Raw genomic sequence first — 6873 nt, 5'->3', positions numbered from 1 at the left:
ATACATAACTATTGACTCCTTCTGATGTTACTTCAACAGACAGTAGTCCATATTGGACCTACTGAACATATTTCGGGCAAATTAGTTCTCGATCAAGAACTTTCTGTACTGACTCACTGACTCCTTCCAATGAAATGTCAGATATAGAGTACTGCATATTTGACCTTAAGGACATATTTCTGGCCAAAGAGTACTCGATCTTGAACTTTTCATACATTACTATTTGACTTACCTTCTTGATGTTACTTCACCAGGACATACAGATCATGTCCATATTTGACCTAGTACATATTTGAAACATATTTCTGGCCAAAGAGTACTCGATCTTGAACTTTTCATACATTATACTATTGACTCCTTCTGATGTTACTTCAGCCATACAGTAGTCCATATTATGACCTACTGAACATATTTCGGGCAAATTAGTTCCTCGATCAAGAACTTTCTATACTGACTCACTGACTCCTTCCAATGAAATGTCAGATATAGAGTACTTAAGGAAATATTTCTGGCCAAAGAGTACTCGATCTTGAACTTTTCATACATTTCTATTGACTCCTTCTGATGTTACTTCAGCCATACAGAAGTCCATATTAGACCTACTGAACATATTTCGGGCAAATTAGTCCTCGATCAAGAAAATCAGCCGTACAGCATTGGATATTTGACCTAAAGGACATATTTCTGGCAAAAAAGGACTCGATCATGAACATTCCATACATAACTATTGACTCCTTCCATTGAAATGTCAGTTATAGAGTACTGTAACTCATATTTGACCTAAAGGACATATTTCTGGCAAAAAAGGACTCGATCATGAACATTCCATACATAACTATTGACTCCTTCTGATGTTACTTCAGCCAGACAGTAGTCCATATTTGACCTACTGAACATATTTCGGGCAAATTAGTTCTCGATCAAGAACTTTCTATACTGACTCACTGACTCCTTCCAATGAAATGTCAGATATAGAGTACTGCATATTTGACCTTAAGGACATATTTCTGGCCAAAGAGTACTCAATCTTGAACTTTTCATACATTACTATTTACTTCTTCTGATGTTACTTCACCCATACAGAAGTCCATATTAGACCTACTGAAAATATTTCTGGCAAATTAGTCCTCGATTTTGAACTTTTCATACATAACTATTGACTCCTTCTGATGTTACTTCAGACAGACAGTAGTCCATATTAGACCTACTGAACATATTTCGGGCAAATTAGTTCTCGATCAAGAATTTTCTATACTGACTCACTGACTCCTTCCAATGAAATGTCAGATATAGAGTACTGCATATTTGACCTTAAGGAAATATTTCTGGCCAAAGAGTACTCGATCTTGAACTTTTCATACATTTCTATTGACTCCTTCTGATGTTACTTCACCCATACAGAAGTACATATTAGACCGACAGAATATATTTCGGGCAAATTAGTCCTCGATCAAGAAAATCAGCCGTACAGCATTGGATTTTTGACCTAAAGGACATATTTCTGGCAAAAAAGGACTCGATCATGAACATTCCATACTGACTCTTTGACTCCTTCCATTGAAATGTCAGTTATAGAGTACTGTATATTTGACCTTAAGTACATATTTCTGGCCAAAGTGTACTCGATCTTGAACTTTTCTTACATTACTATTGACTCTTTCTGATGTTACTTCAGCCATACATGAGCCCATGTATGACCTACTGAACATATTTCCAGCATATTAGTCCTCGATCAAGAACTTTCTATACTGACTCACTGACTCCTTCCAATGAAATGTCAGATATAGAGTACTGCATATTTGACCTTAAGGACATATTTCTAGCCAAAGAGTACTACAATCTTGAATTTTTTCATGCAGTACTATACTAGTACTCCTTCTGATGTTACTTCACCCATACAGAAGTCCATATTAGACCTACTGAACATATTTCGGGCAAATTAGTCCTTGATTTTGAAATTTTTGTACATAACTATTGACTCATTCTGATGTTACTTCAGAAAGACAGTAGTCCATATTTGACCCATGGAACATATTTTTGGTCCAAGAGCTCTTGATCATGATGATGAACTTTTTTCATGTTAACTCATTGACTCCTGCTGATACATCAGCCGTGCAGTATTGCATATTTGACCTAAAGGACATATTTCTGGCCAAAGAGTACTCGATCTTGAACATTTCATACATAACTATTGACTCCTTCTGATGTTACTTCAAACAGACAGTAGTCCATATTGGACCTACTGAACATATTTCGGGCAAATTAGTTCTCGATCAAGAACTTTCTGTACTGACTCACTGACTCCTTCCAATGAAATGTCAGATATAGGGTACTGCATATTTGACCTTAAGGACATATTTCTGGCCAAAGAGTACTCAATCTTGAACTTTTCATACATTACTATTTACTTCTTCTTATGTTACTTCACCCATACAGAAGTCCATATTAGACCTACTGAAAATATTTCTGGCAAATTAGTCCTCGATTTTGAACTTTTCATACATAACTATTGACTCCTTCTGATGTTACTTCAGACAGACAGTAGTCCATATTAGACCTACTGAACATATTTCGGGCAAATTAGTTCTCGATCAAGAATTTTCTATACTGACTCACTGACTCCTTCCAATGAAATGTCAGATATAGAGTACTGCATATTTGACCTTAAGGAAATATTTCTGGCCAAAGAGTACTCGATCTTGAACTTTTCATACATTTCTATTGACTCCTTCTGATGTTACTTCACCCATACAGAAGTACATATTAGACCGACAGAATATATTTCGGGCAAATTAGTCCTCGATCAAGAAAATCAGCCGTACAGCATTGGATATTTGACCTAAAGGACATATTTCTGGCAAAAAAGGACTCGATCATGAACATTCCATACTGACTCTTTGACTCCTTCCATTGAAATGTCAGTTATAGAGTACTGTATATTTGACCTTAAGTACATATTTCTGGCCAAAGTGTACTCGATCTTGAACTTTTCTTACATTACTATTGACTCTTTCTGATGTTACTTCAGCCATACATGAGCCCATGTATGACCTACTGAACATATTTCCAGCATATTAGTCCTCGATCAAGAACTTTCTATACTGACTCACTGACTCCTTCCAATGAAATGTCAGATATAGAGTACTGCATATTTGACCTTAAGGACATATTTCTAGCCAAAGAGTACTACAATCTTGATTTTTTCATGCAGTACTATACTAGTACTCCTTCTGATGTTACTTCACCCATACAGAAGTCCATATTAGACCTACTGAACATATTTCGGGCAAATTAGTCCTTGATTTTGAAATTTTTGTACATAACTATTGACTCATTCTGATGTTACTTCAGAAAGACAGTAGTCCATATTTGACCCATGGAACATATTTTTGGTCCAAGAGCTCTTGATCATGATGATGAACTTTTTTCATGTTAACTCATTGACTCCTGCTGATACATCAGCCGTGCAGTATTGCATATTTGACCTAAAGGACATATTTCTGGCCAAAGAGTACTCAATTTCGATCTTTTCATACATTACTATTGACTCCTTCTGATGTTACTTACAGACAGTAGTCCATAGACCTATGAACATATTTCGGGCAAATTAGTCTCGATATTACTGACTCTGACTGATGTACTGCATATTTGACCTTAATATTTCTGGCCAAATAGTACTCGATCTTGAACTTTTCATACATAACTATTGACTCCTTCTGATGTTACTTCACCCAGACAGTAGTCCATATTAGACCTTCTGAACATATTTCAGGCAAATTAGTCCTTGATCAAGAACTTTCTGTACTGACTCACTGACTCCTTCCAATGAAATGTCAGATATAGAGTACTGCATATTTGACCTTAAGGAAATATTTCTGGCCAAAGAGTACTCGATCTTGAACTTTTCATACATTTCTATTACTATTGACATATTAGACCGACTATTTCAAATTTCTGATGTTACTTCAGCCATACATGACTGAGCCCATGACCTTATGACCTACTGAACATATTTCCAGCATATTAGTCCTCGATCAAGAACTTTCTATACTGACTCACTGACTCCTTCCAATGAAATGTCAGATATAGAGTACTGCATATTTGACCTTAAGGACATATTTCTAGCCAAAGAGTACTACAATCTTGAATTTTTTCATGCAGTACTATACTAGTACTCCTTCTGATGTTACTTCACCCATACAGAAGTCCATATTAGACCTACTGAACATATTTCGGGCAAATTAGTCCTTGATTTTGAAATTTTTGTACATAACTATTGACTCATTCTGATGTTACTTCAGAAAGACAGTAGTCCATATTTGACCCATGGAACATATTTTTGGTCCAAGAGCTCTTGATCATGATGATGAACTTTTTTCATGTTAACTCATTGACTCCTGCTGATACATCAGCCGTGCAGTATTGCATATTTGACCTAAAGGACATATTTCTGGCCAAAGAGTACTCAATCTTGAACTTTTCATACATTTACTACTTGACTTCCTTCTGATGTTACTTCACCCATACAGAGTCCATATTTGACCTACTGAAAATATTTCTGGCAAATTAGTCCTCGATTTTGAACTTTTCATACATAACTATTGACTCCTTCTGATGTTACTTCAGACAGACAGTAGTCCATATTAGACCTACTGAACATATTTCGGGCAAATTAGTTCTCGATCAAGAATTTTCTATACTGACTCACTGACTCCTTCCAATGAAATGTCAGATATAGAGTACTGCATATTTGACCTTAAGGAAATATTTCTGGCCAAAGAGTACTCGATCTTGAACTTTTCATACATTTCTATTGACTCCTTCTGATGTTACTTCACCCATACAGAAGTACATATTAGACCGACAGAATATATTTCGGGCAAATTAGTCCTCGATCAAGAACATCAGCCGTACAGCATTGGATTTTTGACCTAAAGGACATATTTCTGGCAAAAAAGGACTCGATCATGAACATTCCATACTGACTCTTTGACTCCTTCCATTGAAATGTCAGTTATAGAGTACTGTATATTTGACCTTAAGTACATATTTCTGGCCAAAGTGTACTCGATCTTGAACTTTTCTTACATTACTATTGACTCTTTCTGATGTTACTTCAGCCATACATGAGCCCATGTATGACCTACTGAACATATTTCCAGCATATTAGTCCTCGATCAAGAACTTTCTATACTGACTCACTGACTCCTTCCAATGAAATGTCAGATATAGAGTACTGCATATTTGACCTTAAGGACATATTTCTAGCCAAAGAGTACTACAATCTTGAATTTTTTCATGCAGTACTATACTAGTACTCCTTCTGATGTTACTTCACCCATACAGAAGTCCATATTAGACCTACTGAACATATTTCGACATATTTCTGGCAAATTAGTCCTTCGATTCTTGAAACTTTTCATACATAACTATTGACTCATTCTGATGTTACTTCAGAAAGACAGTAGTCCATATTTGACCCACTGGAACATATATTTCGGGCAAAGCTCTTAGATCATCGATCAATGAACTTTTTTCATGTTAACTCATTGACTCCTTGCTGATACATCAGCCGTGCAGTATTGCATATTTGACCTGACATATTTCTGGCAAAGAATACTCGATCATGATCAACATTTCTGGCCAAAGAGTATCTTGAACATTTTTTTACATATACTATTGACTCCTTCTGATGTTACATCAGCCATATAGAGTCATATTTGACCTACTGAACATATTTCTGGCCAAAGAGTACTCGATCTTGAACTTTTCATACATTTCTATTGACTCCTTCTGATGTTACTTCACCCATACAGAAGTCCATATTAGACCTACTGAAAATATTTCTGGCAAATTAGTCCTTGATCATGTTACTTGAGTACTTTTATATGACATGATGATGAACTCATGTTAACTGATGCTGATACATCAGCCATGCAGTATTGCATATTTGACCTAAAGGACATATTTCTGGCCAAAGAGTACTCGATCTTGAACTTCATTCTATTGACTGATGTTACTTAACAGACAGTAGTCCACCTACTGACTCCTCGATCTTTCTTACTGACTCAACTCCTTCCAATGAAATGTCAGATATAGAGTACTGCATATTTGACCTTAAGGACATATTTCTGGCCAAAGAGTACTCAATCTTGAACTTTTCATACATTACTATTTACTTCTTCTTGATGTTACTTCACCCATACAGAAGTCCATATTAGACCTACTGAAAATATTTCTGGCAAATTAGTCCTCGATTTTGAACTTTTCATACATAACTATTGACTCCTTCTGATGTTACTTCAGACAGACAGTAGTCCATATTAGACCTACTGAACATATTTCGGGCAAATTAGTTCTCGATCAAGAATTTTCTATACTGACTCACTGACTCCTTCCAATGAAATGTCAGATATAGAGTACTGCATATTTGACCTTAAGGAAATATTTCTGGCCAAAGAGTACTCGATCTTGAACTTTTCATACATTTCTATTGACTCCTTCTGATGTTACTTCACCCATACAGAAGTACATATTAGACCGACAGAATATATTTCGGGCAAATTAGTCCTCGATCAAGAAAATCAGCCGTACAGTATTGGATTTGACCTAAACCTAAAGGACATATTTCTGGCAAAAAAGGACTCGATCATGAACATTCCATACTGACTCTTTGACTCCTTCCATTGAAATGTCAGTTATAGAGTACTGTATATTTGACCTTAAGTACATATTTCTGGCCAAAGTGTACTCGATCTTGAACTTTTATTACATTACTATTGACTCCTTCTGATGTTACTTCAGCCATACATGAGCCCATGTATGACCTAATGAACATATTTCTGGCCCAAAAATACTTGATCTTGAACTTTC

The sequence above is a fragment of the Megalobrama amblycephala genome, linkage group LG12 (assembly GCF_018812025.1).
Source record: "Megalobrama amblycephala isolate DHTTF-2021 linkage group LG12, ASM1881202v1, whole genome shotgun sequence".
In the NCBI taxonomy this organism is placed as follows: Eukaryota; Metazoa; Chordata; class Actinopteri; order Cypriniformes; family Xenocyprididae; genus Megalobrama; species Megalobrama amblycephala.
Note: the sequence above shows the minus strand (reverse complement) of the source record.